The sequence below is a fragment of the Canis lupus genome, chromosome 16, assembly GCF_048164855.1.
Source record: "Canis lupus baileyi chromosome 16, mCanLup2.hap1, whole genome shotgun sequence".
Lineage (NCBI taxonomy): Eukaryota > Metazoa > Chordata > Mammalia > Carnivora > Canidae > Canis > Canis lupus.
Genome location: NC_132853.1, coordinates 57882818 through 57899906, shown reverse-complemented (window position 1 = coordinate 57899906; position 17089 = coordinate 57882818). Strand labels below are relative to the sequence as shown.

Here is a 17089-nt window from a genome sequence, read left to right as displayed (position 1 = left end):
AAAATCTGTCTGACAAAAAGGCCAGTTCTCATTTAATATTCTGCTCTCTCTACTTAAGTCTATGACATCTTCAAACAAAATTAAGATGCCAACTGTCTTAATTAAGCAAATAAAATCCACTCATCATACAAAATAGACTGCAGCACCAATACTCCTTCAAAAGATTTCCTTACAGCTCATTGAAAACACCAGAAAACCCTCTGAAATAAAGCTGGGGTGAAAGGTAAAAACCCATTTGTCTCAAAATCACCACTAAGAAAGCCATAACAATTTCAAAGAAACCAAAAACAAAACACACAGAAACAAAGTTGCCTGGCTCTTCCCCCACTTACTTAGACTTTCCAGGCCCTATCTGCTGAAGGCTCTACCTCCTGCTCCCTCAACACATCCCTCTCCTGCTTCCAAGACCTTTTATAAATCTGTCCCTCCTCACCTCTCCGTTTCTCATGTTCCCCCACCTCTGACCCTGGGACTTTAGTTGCTCTGGCTAGATAATCTTCGTTTGCTGCATCCACAAATCTTATGTTGTTCTGAGAATGGGAAACAGCCTCAGAGATGACAACTGATTTTCTTCCTTATAAAATCTTCTCTGATAGTAACCTTTGCACAATAAAGCCTGACTGAGTGCTAACAGAGTGGCCTACAACATATGCACGCAATCTCGTGGATCTAATTCTTACTGGGGAAAGCCAAAAAGACATTGAAATAGTCTTTAAAATGGCTCTTAAGCCTTAAAATGTTAAGTTGTTAGGGAAGTTATACGATGCCAAAGACATTCTATATACTCAAATCAAATAATGGATAAATTTCCAGTAGTACTTTTTTTTTTTTTTTTTTTTTAATTTAAGATTAGCATCACTTTGAGTGGAGCAAGAGTAAGTTTACACTCAGGCCCTCCTCGCTCTCACTTGGAGCTGGGGCAGTCATGCAGACACTCCGTCTGCAGCCAGTACTGTAGGAATTCTATCTTCCATTTCTTTCCAACTGAAAGCTCTCTTCACTAGGGAAAAAGGCTGCCCCCTCCAGCCCTGACCTCCTCCTCCCCATCTTGGTTTTGGAAGTGAGCCAGATGACAGCATTTGGAAAAGCACAAATTTATCTCAGTAAAGCCGGCTATTTAACAAAAAGGTGGTGGTGGTGAGAAATACTGTAATTTTAGAGTATATTCCTCCCATGACTTACTTCTGTTTTGATCCCTGTGGATCCAATGAAACAGTACACCCCACTTTCCTCATAATCAGCCCTCTAATGCAACTATTTGTTCCAAAACTCCCAAGCCAACTAAGTATAAACATAAACCTGCTACAAAATAATCTTTGTAGAAGTGTTAGAGCATATGCCACTTGAAAAAGAACAACAATAAACATTGTAAGAAGGAAATCCAAAAGTCAGCATTTCCATGTACACTAGGTTACTACTAGAATATTTAAATGCCAGAATCCAAAATGAAACACTGAGGATTCACCCTTATGACAGACTCTCTGTCCACCTTATTTAATAGCTTAAGAGTAAAACGGAGGTACCGGTCAATAAGGTCTTTGGTTCGGACAAGAAACAGCGGAGACTTAGTCTTTCAAAACTAGATCCTTGGGGCACCTGGGTGGCTCAGTCGGTTGAGTGTCTGCCTTCAACCCAGGTCATGATCTCAGGGTGCTGGGATCAAGCCCCACATTGGGCTCCCTGCTCAGTGGGGAGCCTGCTTCTCCCTCTCCTTCTGCCCCTCCACCCCACTCGTGCGTGTATGCTCACACTCTCTCTACCCCTCAAATAAATAAAATCTAAAAAAAAAAACAAAAAAAAAAACAAAGGCAAAACAACAACAACAACAAGATCCTCATAATAAAATCAAGTCTGGGGCGCCTGGATGGGTCAGTAGTTGAGCAGCTGCCTTCTGCTCAGGTCACGATCCCGGGGTCCTGGGATTGAGTCCCACATCAGGCTCCCCCCCTGTAGGAAGCCTGCTTCTCCCTCTGCCTGTGTCTCTGCCTCATTCTCTGTGTCTCTCACGAATCCACTCTCCTGCTTAAGAAGTGCTAGTTTGAAGAAATCGCTCTGCATCACCCTAAGTCAAATTTCGCTCAACCAATACTATTATTACTATTACCATTTTTCTGAGCTATCAATTTCTCATGACCCAACGTGTGACAGGAAAACACATTCTGAGAACCTCTCTTCCTATGAAAAGGCAAATATTAAAAACTTTCTGTAGAAAAAGCAAACTTTCACGATAAGCAAGTAAAGCAGCGGCTACAGCTATTAAGACCATCACTCGCATCTGTAAACACCGACAATAAAATCAACTTGGTTAATGCTAGTTGGGCTAGTCGTTTGTAAAACCTCGTTTACCATCATCTCCCCCCAACAATGCATCCTAGGGGTGCCGCAATGGGAGGTGTTCTAAGCCCTTCACCGCCTCCGGGCTTCGGGAATAACGCAAATCTCCTCAAGGTGCCCTCAGCCAACCAAGTCCATCCGGCCCAGGGGCTAAATTTCAGCGTCTGCTCTTTCTCACAGTACGGGAGTCCGCAGTGTAGGCACACACCTGTCAGCACCCCTGCACGTTTCCAACTGACCGTCACCGTGTGCTGAGATCGCTCCAGCCACGTTCCCAGGGTCTCCGCTCCCCTCGTCGTTAATTCTAACCGCGAGGGAGTCAGTCGCGCGCAACCATCCCTCGGCGGCTCCGCTCCGCTCGGGCTCGCAGCGGCGCGCACCCGGTGGCCCTCCCGGCCTGACCACGACGCCGACCGCGGCCGGGCCCCTCGGGAACACAATGCGGGGGGACCAGCCCGGCGCCCCCGGCTCGCGGCTCCTTCCAGGCGGAGGCTCCGGCCGGACGCCCGCGGAGCACCATTTTGAGTTCACAATCTGCAGCTCGTGCCTCGACGCCACCGAGCAGACAACCCAAATGGAGGCTTAACGTGACGAGAGGCTGAGCGGTTCGAGGCGACGCCGCTCGCTCTGCCCGGGGCCGCGGACGCCGCCGGGGGACCTGCGGCCGCCCCCCCCGCCCCGCGCCGCCCCGGCCCTGCAGCGCCGGCGGGCTTCCCAGAGCCCCGGGGAGCCGGCGGGGGAGCCCCGCGGCCGCACCTGCCCAGCCTCCACGGCCACGCGCCGACCGATTCAATGTCATCCGCGGGGCGAGGGTGCACGCGAGGCGTCGCTCCGGCAGGGGCGGCCCCGCGGCCCCCGCGGCCCCCGCGGCCCCCTCGGCCCCTCAGCCCGCGCGCGCGGCAGGCCGGCGGCTGCCTCCTCCGTCCCCCTCCCCCCGGCCGCGGCTCGGGGGCCTCCGCCCGGCGCGCCCCGGGGATGCGAGACCCACGGGCGCCCGCTCGCGGGGGGAGGGGGGGCGCGCGGCTCCGACGGCCGCGGGGCTCGGACGGGCGCTCGCGCTCCGGGCCCGGCCGAACAAAGGCGGCGCGGCCCGCCCGGCCACCGCGGCGGCTCCGAGGCCCGGCCGGCGCTCACCTGGGCTCCGTCCCCGGCGGCGGCGGCGGCGGCGGCGGCGGCGGCGGCTCCTCGGCGGGGCTCCGGCGGCGCGGGCCTGGCGGCCACAGCGACCACGACGGCGACGGCGACGCGGGCGGCCGCCCCGGGGCCTGCGGGCTGCTCGGGCGGCAGGGGCCCCCTCAGCGCCGGCGCCGCGGGCTCAGGTCCCGGCGCGGGCGGCGGCGGCGGCGGCGGCGGCGGCGGCGCGGGCGGGTGGGCGGCGGCGCGTCCCGGCAGGTCCAGGTCCGGCCCCGGCGACGCCGCGACGCGTCCTCCTCCTCGCGCCCGCGAGCGGGACGGCGGCTCCGGCGCGGCCCGGGGTCCGAGGCGGCGGCGGCGGCGGCGATGTGCGCTGGGCGCTCGGCCGGCTCCGCTCCCTCCGCCCGCGGCTCGGGCGGGCCCGCGGCGGCGGCGGCAGGAGCGCGGCGGGCGCGGGGGCGGCCCTGTCAGGCGCGGCGGGGGCGGCCCGGGCGGCGCTCAGGGCTGCGGGGCGGCGGGGCTGGCGGCGGCGGCTGCGGCTCCCGGGGCCGTCGCGCTGAGGTGCGGAGCTGCCACCGCGGCCATCTTGTTGCTCTAACTGACAAGAACCCCCCTCCCCCCGCTCCAGCCAGACGGGGCGCTCGCGCCCCCTTCCCCGCCCCGCGTTGGCCTCCAACAGGAAGTCGTCCCGGCCCCTGCCACGTGACTCCGCCGCATCTGCATACCGGAGGGCGAGCCGGCCAATCGGCGCTCTGCATCCGAGCTCCGCCCCCGCGCGCCCCTCCCCGGCCCATTGGTTCGTCCCGGGCAGGCCACGCCCCGTCCTTCCCCCTTAATACCCGCTCGCGTTGTGGTTCCGCAGACTGCGCGGGGAGCGCGCCGGGGTGCGAGCGGCGGGTGCGCGCGCTCCCCCGGCCCGGGCGCGTGCAGGTCTCGGGGCTCGCGCTCCGTCCGCGGTGTACGGAGGCTCGGGCGACCTCCTTCCCGGTCCGTGGGCGCTGCAGCTCGGTGGAAGCGCGCTGGGCCGCGGGGCGCAACGTCCGCCCCGTTCGCTCCGCCCGCGCCCTGCGGCGCCTGGGCCCGGGTTCGCGCGGCGTTTTGGCCCCGCGACGCCAGCCCTCCGTGCAGCCCCGACCGGCGCCCGCCCCGACGCGCGTCCAGCCCGTGCGGTGCACACGCCCTGCACCTCCCCACCGTGCACACACTCGCACACGCGCCGACCCGGGCCCGGGAGCATCCTGCCAGCCGCGCGCCTCCCAGCCTCCCCTTGCACGCAGCGGCCCCCGGGGGAGCGCCCTGCTGCGAACCAAACAAACCTCCCTACGCAACGGCTCCCCCACGTCCCGAGACATCCCCCGCCCCCGAGAGCGAACCGCCCTCCCCCACCACGCGGACCCCGGGGCCCGGGGCGGGGGGGACCCAGACGCTCCGGCGCTCGGTACCCAGTGCTGGTCCGCCATCCCGCCGCTGCTCGTCGGTGTACAGTCGTCATGAACCGTAGGTGGGGGTCAGGAGCGACGTGCAATTCAAAAGTCCCTTTTTAACTTTCGATCCAAGTCACGAGTCCATTTTAAAAACCAAGAATTTTCTCCGTTTTCGTGAAGGGTCGTGGTGGCAGGCCAGCTTTCCCCTTGGCGCGGTGGAAGGAAGCTCAGCGGGGCTACTTGAAAGTTGCTCGAGCTGGAGGAGGCCGTTCCCTGTCTACGTGTCCCCCCATCTTGAAGAGCAGATAATGACACACTACTTTCGCAATGCAATTTTGTTACCGCAAGTGTCAGGCTTTGAGAGTTTGAGGATGAAAGAGACACAAGAAATTCCCCGCTCTCGTTTCCCATCAGGGTCTCGTGAGCTCGGTGCTCTCCCTTCTCCTTACTGCCATATCGTAAAGCCCTCCGGTAGCCAGATGCACAAACCACTCTCTAAAGTCGTCTTCAAATGTCTGTTGTGTGTTTCCCCTCCCCAAAACCCCATGTCATTTAGAAGGATCTGAAGTCAGATTTTACTTACATTAATTCTTGACTGCGGAGAAACCTGCATTTTTTTCTCTTTTTATTTTATTTTTTTTGTATTTCTCAAAAATAGACATATTATCACATGCTTCAGGAGGGAGTGCAAAATAATAACATCTTCAAAATTAGCAACATCCACTAAGTATATTGCTAAATCAATGGAGAGGAATCCAGGTACTTGGGTAGACCAATCATTGTAATAAGCAGACATTTGGGGGAAATGGAACCAAAGTTCATTATTTAATATTTGTTCTTGATGTTAAATTTGTGACTGTAACCTCTCAATGTTACCCGTTTTGTTCTCTTTACTACCCTCCACCTCCCTCAGCTTAAACCAGACAAAATAATTGTCTTCTCCTGTTATCTTAGACTATAAACATTTGGAGGCTTAAAGGTAAGCACTGTATTGACCATATTTTCTGAACCAAACATTAGACTCACAGTTTGGCATGAAGACTTACTTCTGGCACTAGAAAGAATATTTTTTTAAAGATTTTATTTTTAAAAAAAATTAAAGATTTTATTTATTTATTCATGAGAGACACAGAGAGGGAGAGAGGAGAGAGGCAGAGACACAGGCAGAGGGAAAAGCAGGCTCCATGTAGGGAGCCCAACGTGGGACCCGATCCTGGGACTCGATCCTGGGACTCGATCCTGGGACTCGATCCTGGGACTCCAGGATCACGCCCTGGACCTAAGGCAGGCACTAGACCGCTGAGCCACCCAGGGATCCCTTAGAAAGAATAATTTAAATTAGGGTTGACCCAGAAACATTGAGGCATATGATGGCTATGAGTGTGGAGATTGCAGAACACAGTGCCACTCATTCATGGTTTTTTGAAGTGATTAAAGGATGAGTAAAGACCCCAAGCAAAGTTGTAAAATGGGTAAGTGCATATTTGGGGTCTTCATCCACTGATGGGCCCTGTCATTACCATCTCATAGCTAAGATATGAGTTAATAATCTATAATAATGGTCAAAACCCACAAAATCGCATTTAAGAGGGTTAAATGCTGAATGTAGCTCTTAAGTTAAAAAGTCAGCTTGTTAAAGATATATGGAGAAGATCTGGCTGGACACAACAAGCTCACATAAAAAAAAAAAAAATCCTGGTTTCAGGTGCCCACATGCACACAGGGCTAACCACACAAAATGATTTGTTAAAAAGACATGCAATCTAATAAAAGAAAAAAAGACATGCAATCTGCCTTTTTTAATTTTAAATTTTTTTTAAAGATTTTATTTATTTGAGAGAGAGAGAGAGAATATGACTGGGAGGAGGGGCAAAGGGAGAGGGAGAAGCAGGCTCCCCACTGAGCAGGGAGGGAGCCCAATGTGGGGCTCCACCCCAGGACCCTAGGATCATGACCCAAGCTGAAGGCAGATGTTTAACTGACTGAGCCACCCAGGCACCCCTACTTTTTTATTTTTTATTTTTTTAAATATTTAGAGAGAGAGTGGGGGGTCAGGCAGGGGGATGTGGGAAGAGGCAGAGGGAGAAAGAAAATCTTAAGCAGGCTCCATGCTCTGTACAACGGTGATGGAGGGCTCCATTTCATGACCCTGAAATCATGACCTGAGTTGAAATCAAGAGTCAGACACTCAACTGACGCAAGCCACCCAGGCACCCCAGGTGCCCTCCCTCTTTTTTTTTTTTTTTTTTTTTTAAGTAAGCTCTACATACAACATAGGTGTTGAACTCAGAGATCAAGAGTTCCATGCTCTCCCTCTTGAGTCAGCCAGGTGCCCCCTAAAAACATACAATCTATATTAAAATAGTGTCCAGCTCAAGAGACTGTATTCTGAGCTGGCCAGCCCCTACATGGAATATTGTGGCCAGTTCTGAGCACTAAGGCATGTGAAAAAAATTGACAAGCTTAAAGACTCCATCAGGGAGACAGCAGGTTTTGTTGATGAAAATCCTTTGGTCATTCAGCAGGAAGGAGCAGGAAAGGCTGATATAGGGAAGAAAAAACAGGCAGGACAGGATGACTATCCTCTAAATTTTAAAGAACTCTCACATACAAATAGACATAGGTAAATTCTGCGAGATCCTAGGAGGAAGATCTGTGGTCAGTGAGTGGAAGGTTTGGAGGCAAATTTTGGTTCCATTTAAAGAAGAATCATGAGGGTTATCCATAGAAACTCCAGCTTGAAATGTAACAAGATCCACATCTGGTTTAAGCAGAAAGACGAGGGGATCATGTTCCCATCTCCATGGATATTGCAGAATGGATTACTGCACTGGGCACAAAGGTTGAACTAGCTTAGCGGTTCTCAAAGTGTGTTCCCTGGACCAACAGCAGCAGCAGCAGCAGCACCTGGGAACTTATTAGAATTGCACCTTCTGGGATCCCTGGGTGGCTCAGCGGTTTAGCGCCTGCCTTTGGCCTGGGCCCGATCCTAGAGTCCCACATCGGCCTCCCGGCATGGAGCCTGCTTCTCCCTCTGCCTGTGTTTCTGCCTCTCTCTCTCTCTCTCTCTCTCTATGTCTATCATGAACAAATAAATAAATCTTAGGAAAAAAAAAAAAAGAATTGCACCTTCTTGGATCCCATAGCCAGATCTGCTGAGTCAGAAACTCTAGGGGTAGATCCCAGCTATCTGCATCATATTAAGCCCTCCCGGTGATTCTGATGCACACTAAAATTTTGGAATAAAAATAAATAATAAAGGGCATCTTTTCTTTGTGTTCTATTTGTGTGTGATACTTGCCTCCTTTCTACTGCCAGCCACTTCCGACCACACAGGACTGCTTTGCTTCCTCCTGAAATCCCATTCATCCTCCTTCCTAGTTCTGTTGATTCTGCAAGTAGAATTTGCATCCTAGAGTAGGCTTCTTCTTCTTTTTTTTAAAGATTTTATATATGTATTTATTTGACAGAGCATGGGAGAGAGATCACAAGCAGGAGGGACAGGTAGAGGGAGAAGCAGACTCCCTGCTGAACAGGGAGCCAGATGCAGGACTTGATCCCAAGACCCTGAGATCAGGACTTGAGCAGAAGGCAGACGCTTAACTAACTGAGCCACCTGGGTTCCCCTAATGATAGACCCTTGAAGGGGAAAAGTTTCAACACTCAAACAACTGATTGCTTTCCGATGAAAATGTAATGGAGCTGGGCTCGATCCTCCCTGCTGTCACCAGGAGATCTCAACTGCCTTAGCCTTAAAAAATTTGAGAAGCTTGGGGTGCCTGGCTGGCTCATGTGGACCATGGGTCTCTTGATCTCTGGGTCATGAGTTCAAGCTGCACTTTGGGGGTAAAACTTATCTAAAAAATGTGATAAAAAATTTGTGATAAGCTTAAAAGGCCTTTTGGAGCTCTGGTTGTCCAACTCTGATCACATAAATTACTGAAGTAGCCTGTTTAAAATACAGATTCATCAGGTTCAGGGTACTGTCCATGAAGCCGCATATTTAATCAGCTCCCCAAGTGATTCTGACGCTATTGTCCTCTCACTCCACTGAGGAAAATACTAGAACAGAACCGAGAACCTTACACATGAACAAAGGCTTCAGATTTCTTTGTATTCCTCAGTGAGTTAGAGATGACTTGTCAAACCTTTATTGAAACTGTATTGTGTGCCTGGGCAGTGGACTAGGGCTTTCAAGCTGAAAGCCATGATTATAATATGTAACAAAGTGCCAAAGAAGGCAAAAGGAAAGACCTAGGTCATTGTGGAAGGCTCAGAAAGAAAAAGAAGTGGGATCTCTGGTTCTTGAAAGATGCAAAGCAACAAGGGTCAGAGGCTGGGGAAGGGCACTGAAGACAAGTATGAAGGGGATGTTACAGCACTTTGAGGGGATCGCAAAATGTCAACAGAACTGAAACTATCCTCAGAGGGACGCCTGGGTGGCTCAGTCAGTAAAGTGTCTGCCTTTGGTTCAGGTCATGATACCGGGGTCCTGGGATCGAGTCCTGCATCATCCGGGCTCCCTGCTCCGCAGAGTCTGCTTCTTCCTCTCCCTCTGCCCCTCCTCCCTGCTTGTGTTGTCTCTTTCTCTCAAATAAAAAAAGAAACAGAAACAGTCCTCATATAAAGGCAGAAAAGGAAGTGGAAGAAATGACCAGGGGCCAGATTATAAAGAGCATCTCATGTCACAGGAGTTTGGACTTTATCCTGAGGGCCACGTAGACCCCTTGAATGATTCTAAACATTATACCTGGCTGTCCAAGATATCTCTGTGGAAACATTGTGATAGATGGTGCAGAGAAGGAGGGTGAGGCCAAAGGTGGGACAGGAGGTGATGGCTCAGGGCAGGAGGGGAGTCCTGCAGCAGAGAACTAGAACCTATGGAATTGAGCAGAGAGGCATTGGAGGTCAAACAAGAAGGATCCGTTTAAAAGATAATTTCCAGGGATCCCTGGGTGGCGCAGCGGTTTGGCGCCTGCCTTTGGCCCAGGGTGTGATCCCGGAGACCCGGGATCGAGTCCCACGTCAGGCTCCCGGTGCATGGAGCTTGCTTCTCCCTCTCTCTGCCTGCGTCTCTGCCTCTCTCTCTCTCTGTAACTATCATAAATAAATAAAAATTAAAAAAAAATAAATAAAAAAAATAAAAGATAATTTCCAGGTGGGGATCCCTGGGTGGCTCAGCGGTTTAGCGCCTGCCTTCGGCGCAGGGCGTGATCCTGGAGTCCCGGGATCGAGTCCCACGTCGGGCTCCCGGCATGGAGCCTGCTTCTCCCTCCTCCTGTGTCTCTGCCTCTCTCTCTCTCTCTATGTCTACCATAAATAAATAAATAAATAAATAAATAAATAAATAAATCTTTAAAAAAAAAAAAGATAATTTCCAGGGAACTCCTAACTGATCTATATGATGCCTAAGCAAGGTGGTAAAGGATGATGATGCCCAGTTTTCTTGCTCAGTGAGAGGTGGAGGGATAGTGAGGCAGGGGCTGCAGGAGGAGGAGGAGTAACCAGAGACCTTAGGTGAGACTTGAAGCGGGAATCAGGTTGGGTACATTTGGAGTGGGAGGCACCTGAGGAGTAGCAAGTAGAGATAGCCAGGTCTGCAAGTCGGAAAACTGTCTGGGCTGGAGAGATCAGGGGTGGTTTGCAGAGGGATGCAAGTGGAAGGCTGGAACACAGAGGATTAGCCTGGGGCCTTGGTTGGGAGAGAAGCTGGGTGCTGAGCCTAAGGAACACCAAGGAGGAGGAAGGGGAGGAGGAAGAGGGGGAAGAGGGGAGGAGGAAGAAGAGGTGCTAGAGGAGAAGGTTCCAGCTGAACACATGGAATCCCAGTGGAACCCAAGAGTACAAAAGAGGAAGGAGAAGGTGGTCAACAGCATGACAGTAAGCTCCACACGTTAGGGTCAGGAAAGTTCCACCAGACTGGGCAACCATGAGGTCATTTAGTCCTCAGGTAAGGCTGTGCAGGAGTCAGGGGGCAGCAGGCTGTGGGGTGAGCTGGGGGAGGGACACGGAGGGGGGACTAAGGAGGGATCCCGGTTTAAAGTCTGGCTAACCTCATGAGTTGAATTGTTCCCTCACAGAAGATTTACTGGAGTCCTAACACCACCTACGTCAGAATGTGACCTTGTTTCTCCAAACAAGGAGAGTGTTTCAGACACAGTCAAGTTGAGGTCATTCAGGTGGTCCCTAACCCAAGAGGACTGGTGGTGTCCTTGCAGAGAGGGGAGATGTGGATGCAGACATGCACCCAGGGGGAAGGTCAAGTGCAAATGAAGGCAGAGATGCCGGTGATGCATCCAGGATCCGAGGAACAGTGAAGATGACCAGCAAAGCCCAGCAGCTGGCAGGGGGGCCCAGAGCAGAGCCTCCTCATGGCCTCAGGAGGACCCGTCCCTGCTGAGACAGAGATCCTGAACTTCTGGCCTCCAGAACTGGGAGACAATACATTTCTGTTGCTTAAGCCAGCCAAGTGTGTGGTACTCTGCTCCTGCAGCCCCTGGACACCAGTAGAGCCGTGGGAGGAGGGAATGTGGCTAGAGAGGAATTGGAGGCCAAAAGAGTGGTTTCTCATTGTTTCCTTTCATTTTGCTTTTTCTTTTTTAAAGGGAGAGACTTGTGTGTGTTAATATGCTGCAAAGAAAGAGCCAGTAAAGAGGACACAGCAAAGAGGAAGATGTTTGCTTGTTTGTTTGGAAGGGGTTGAGCATGAAGTAAGGCATGAGAAGGGCCTGGGGCAGATGGGAGACTGGGGGGGTGGTTTGACAGGGGCAGGAGGACTTCTTTTACTAAGACTAGAGGCCCCTGCTTCCAAGCCCACGTGAGTGCATGTTGGGGGTGGGGGTGTGTTTTGCAAAAACTGGAGGGCACTTTTAAAAATGTTTTTAAATGTAAATTCTAGTTAATCATTATTACTTTTTTATAAAATAGCCTAAGATTCCTTTGGATCTAAAATTCTGTTTCTAGATCTGGAATTTATAGCTATTTAAATATAAATTACAGTTTTGTTCCATATTAACAGTGTTATATATATATATATATTTTTAATTTTTATTTATTTATGATAGTCACAGAGAGAGAGAGAGAGAGAGGCAGAGACATAGGCCGAGGGAGAAGCAGGCTCCATGCACCGGGAGCCTGATGTGGGATTCGATCCTGGGTCTCCAGGATCGCGCCCTGGGCCAAAGGCAGGCGCCAAACCGCTGCGCCACCCAGGGATCCCAACAGTGTTATATTTTAACTTAATGTCTGTGGTGTATTAAACCTAAAAGGAAAACATACTCCTCACATCTTTACCTGTTATTAAAACAAATTGCAAACCCCGAACTATAGGGGACTGAATACCTAATCCATAGAAGGCGTATTTTGTCTGCTTTTGTTTTTTTTTGGGGGGGGGAGGGGCCTGAGTGACAACATGACATTTTGGATGTCTGGGGGACAAGCCTTGGTCTGGTATGTGCTCAGCACCTGGCCACTTCCTGATGCTCTCTTTCTACTTGGGTCCATTCCTTCCAGACTGAGGGGTGAAAGTCTGTGAGGTCATCTGGGTAGGGAACATAAGATGCCTGATGAAGTCTCGCACGATAAGGATGTCACCTGTATTAGGTGTTTGGATATGTACAGCAGCCTTATTTGTGTGGGTCCCAGGATACTGAGCAGAAGTCTTTGGGGTTTCTTCGATCCAATTCCGCCAAATTGGCAATCTGGTGTACCCAAGAGAGAGAAGACGGTTCGTGTTGAAATAAATGACATGAAACTCTTTGCATTGGGAGTTAAAGGAAGGATTCCCTCATAGACTGTTCCCCCAGCTGGGCTTCTCGGTGGCCCAAATCTGCTCATATATCTGATGAACACCTAGGAGTGGAGGTTTTGTCTCAGCAGCCAGTAACTCTTGGATTTTCCATCTGCAAGAACTCCCCATTCCGGGGCTAGCTCCTTTATCCTTGCATAAATTAAGCAAATATTTGCAAGCACCTGGCATATGCAAAGCACTGCAGACATTCCAAGTTCACCGGCAACCCCTCCTGAGCCTCTAATAAAGGAGACATGATAAAGATATAAGCAATTTTGTCTCTCTGTTCAGCATTTCACGTTTTTCTATAGCGTTTATCACCTTCTGTGATATATAGTCTGCTTTTTCTTGTGTTTATTGTTTATTTTCCTCCAGTTAGGATGTAAACTCCAGTAGTGCAAAATCCTTGTGCGCTGTTCGTGGATGAATCTTAAGCACCCAGAGCAGGCTCTGGGTGTTCAATAAATATTTCTTTGTTCAATTAAGAAATGAATTAAGATAAACTATGATAGGGCAGCCTGGGTGGCTCAGTGGTTTAGTGCTGCCTTCAGCTCAGGTTGTGATCCTGGAGACCCAGGATCGAGTCCCACATCGGGCTCCCTGCATGGAGCCTGCTTCTCCCTCTACCTGTGTCTCTGCCTCTCTGTGTGTGTGTCTCTCATGAATAAATAAATATAATTTTTAAAAAAAAGATAAACTATGATAAATGTCATAAGAAAGTTAATGTCAAACTGCTATAGGAGAAGTGACATCAGATATTACAAGTAAGGGGTGAATCAGGGAAAGCCCCACAGGGATGTGGCATTCAGATGGCTTTGAAGAGATGAATAGACATCCTCCCTCCCTCTCTCTGCCTGCCTGCCTTCCTTTTTTCTTTTTCTTTTTCTTGGTAGTTTATTTGGTTACTTAGGATAACATGCAGAAGAAATACCAGAATATTTGATATTTACAGTAGATATTTTATCAGACCTTTTGTAGAACCCAAATTTTTAAAAGACTTTAATAGATTTTATGATTTTCAATTTTCTCCCCTTCTCAAGTAAACCAAAATGCATCCTTGATCTTTTTTTTTTAAGATTTTATTTATTTCCTCATGAGAGACAGAGAGAGAGAGAGAGAGAGAGAGAGAGAAGCAGGCTCCATGCAGGGAGTCTGATATGAGACTCCTGGGTTGAAGGCAGATGCTAAACCGCTGAGCCACCCAGGGATCCCCGCATCCTTGATTTTGAGGAGAAACAATGACCGTGTGAGTTATCTATTGCTGAGGGACAAATTATATCTCCATATTTAGCATTTTAAAACCATAGCCCTGTTGTATCACACAGTTCCTGAGAATCAGGAATCCAGGGGCAGCCTGGTGGATGAGAGCCTTTCATGAGGTTGTGGGCTAGTGCTGGGCTGGTGCTGGCCAAGCCCGTGATTGGGCTGGCTGGAGGATGTGCCCCAAGCTCACGCTCATGGCTGTTGGCAGGAGCCTTCCACTTCTAGACCTCCGCCTAGGGCAGCTCAGGATACGGTTCCCCCCAGAATGGGTGATCCAAGAACAAGAGAGCACCGTGACAGAAGTCCAAGCCCTCTCTAATCAAGTATGACAAGCAATGCCCAGTCAGTTCTGCCAGATGCTATTGGTCACGCAGACCAACCCTGGGTCAGTGTAGGAAGTGACTGCACGGGCGTGAATATCAGGAGGCAGGTCTTATGGGGCCATCCTGGAGGCTGGTTCCCGCAACAACAAATCCACAAGGAGATGCCATGCTCGGGGGTCAGCAAGCCTCACTCCCTGTACAGACAATCAAATTTCTGGCTTAGCAAACTTCAGATCTTGACCTGTCCTTGCCTTCGAAGTTGCTGCTGAATGGTTCCACATGCAGGACAAACAGGTCTGCTTTGAATGCCATACTTTGGGGATTCCCTTAGCCTTCCTGGATCTCGTTTACCATCTCTTGTATAAGTGGGGTGGACCGTGTTGCCAACCGTCCAACTCTCAAACTCTGTGACTCAGAAATTCAGTTTCAGTGAGCAAGTACCTGGTTAATGAAAAAGTCTTCAAAGAAGACAAGGAGTTTGTATCTGAAAAAAACCCTACCGTATTTAGAAGGATGGAATGTACCCCATGGAATAAACATACAGAACTAAGTGGGAGAGATGTCAGCAAGACTGGCAGCTGGGACTACAGAAGGTTCCTGTTGGGAGGCACTTACTTGTCCAAACCCACACAGTTTGGATAAGTAAGTGAACCATTATTGGACTAAGCTAAGATTCTGGAGGTCATTCTGGAGGTGGTTAATGTGGCAGAGGTGCCTCCATCAAAATGCAATCTGCGACCTGGCAGTGTGAGTCTCCTCTGAGCAGAGGCTGTGCAGCCAGGGACTACATTTCCCAGCATCCCCTCCCCATCTAGGTAGTCCCACGTGACTACTTCTAGCCAATGGGGTGTGACCAGAGTGATGTGCCTCTCTCCTAGGCCAAGGCTGCAGAGAAGCAATTCTGTCTTCTCTAGCTCCTTCCTCCTTCCCAGACGGAAAGGACTTAAGGGCTTCGGGGGATGGAGGAGGCTCAAAATCAAAAGAGCCTGTGATCCTGAGACATCAAGAGTAAGATCTCTTCGGAACGCCCCGGTGGCTCAGCGGTTGAGCACCTGTCTTCAGCGCAGGTCATGATCCTAGAGACCTGGGATCGAGTCCCGCGTCGGGCTCCCTGCAGGCAGCCTGCTTCACCCTCTGCCTGTGTCTCTGCCTCTCTCTCTTTGTGTCTCCCATGAATAAATAAATAAAATCTGGGATCCCTGGGTGGTGCAGCGGTTTGGCGCCTGCCTTTGGCCCAGGGCGCAATCCTGGAGACCCGGGATCGAATCCCACGTCGGAGCCTGTTTCTCCCTCTGCCTGTGTCTCTGCCTCTCTCTCTCTCTCTGTGTGACTATCATAAATAAAAAATAAAAAATAAATAAATAAATAAAATCTTAAAAATAAATAAATAAAATCTTAAAAAAAAAAAAAAAAGAAGAAGAAGATCTTGGAATGCCAGATGAGTATTCCATGAAGCCCTTGACAGTTTGGGGTTGGCTTTTTGCAGGGGCTACCACTCCCCTAACACACACTAATGTCTTTCCATAGAGATTTCATGAGAAACAGTCTGAAGAAGGTGAGCGTGCCATTGGTCGGTGGACTGGTGTAGATTAAGGGGGAGAGAACCAACACCCAAGGCTGAGAGCTCAGTTAGGAACTAGCGTGGGATTGCCACATGAAGTGCCGTGGGGAGGCATGGCATCCCGTTCCTGCCTCTGCTTCGTGGCAAAATTCATGGAAAACACACAAGTAACGATGACTGTTTTCATCTTTGCTTATTGCATGCCAGACATTATGCTGTGCACTTTATGGACGTGGCCTCATTTAATACCTTTAGTTCTTATTTCAATTTTGTTTTATTTTATTTATTTACAGAGAGAGGGGAAGAAGGGAGGCAGAGGGAGAGAGAGAATCTTAAGCAGACTCCATGCCCAGCATGGAGCCCATCAAGGGGCTTGATCCCTCAATCCTGAGATCATGACCTGAGCTGAAATCAAGAGTTGGACACTTAGGGCAGCCCTGGTGGCTCAGCAGTTTAGCTCCTGCCTTCAGCCCAGGTCATGATCCTAGAGACCCGAAATCGAGTCCCACGTCCGGCTCCCTGCTGGGAGCCTGCTTCTCCCTCTGCCTGTGTCTCTGCCTCTCTCTCTCTCTTTCATGAATAAATAAATAAAATCTTAAAAAAAAAAAAAGAGTTGGACGCTTAACCACTGAGCCACTCAGGTGCCCCTAGTCCTTTTTTTTTTTTTTCCCCTAGTCCTTATTTAAAATTTTATCTTGCAGGGATCCCTGGGTGGCTCAGCGGTTTGGCTCCTGCCTTCAGCCCAGGGCGTGATCCTGGAGACCCTGGATCGAGTCTCACGTCGGGCTCTCTGCATGGAGCCTGCTTCTCCCTCTGCCTGTGTCTCTGCCTCTCTCTCTGGGTCTCTCATGAATAAATAAAATCTTTTAAAAAACCCCACCAAACTAGGGGTGCCTAGTGAGTGCATAGTCACTCAGTAGAGCACGTGACTCTTGATCTTGGGGTCGTGAGTTCAAGCCACATATTGAGCATAAAGCTTACTTTAAAAAAGTTAAAAATAAAAAATGCTTTAAAACAAATGAATCCATGCCTTTCAGAAGGCAATTATGTAATATCAGTCTTAGAACAAACAAAACGTGCCAGTCTTACACCCTATCCCTCCTCTCAATTTCTACTCCTGAAAGCAACCAATATCAAGTCCTTCAGCTGTTTCTTCTGCCATTTACCTTCATATTTCTAAAAAAAAAAAAAAAAAAAAAAAAAAGCTTATTCTCTTCCTTCTTTTTCTTTTTTAAGATTTTATTATTTATTCACGAGAGAC

The 17089-nt window shown here is 50.1% G+C and overlaps 1 protein-coding gene and 1 long non-coding RNA gene across 5 annotated transcripts in view; one reads left to right on the top strand and one right to left on the bottom strand.

Moving 5' to 3' along the window:
- The window catches only part of TNRC6C (trinucleotide repeat containing adaptor 6C), a 153102-nt gene extending 149529 nt beyond the window's left edge, over positions 1–3573 (bottom strand). For 2 of the 4 annotated variants that reach the window (XM_072781752.1, XM_072781756.1), the window contains exon 1: positions 3469–3572. The gene's annotated coding sequence lies outside the window, so the exon portion shown is untranslated. Of the gene's footprint in view, positions 1–2542; positions 2733–3468 lie in introns of those variants that run through there. The other 2 variants (XM_072781755.1, XM_072781757.1) reach the window with 2 other exon arrangements.
- Positions 3574–4781: 1208 nt separating this feature from the next.
- LOC140607573 (uncharacterized) lies at positions 4782–6631 on the top strand. The gene is made up of 2 exons (XR_012009549.1): positions 4782–4969; positions 5073–6631. It is a non-coding gene; the product is annotated as an uncharacterized lncRNA (long non-coding RNA).
- The last annotated feature ends 10458 nt before the right edge of the window (positions 6632–17089 follow it).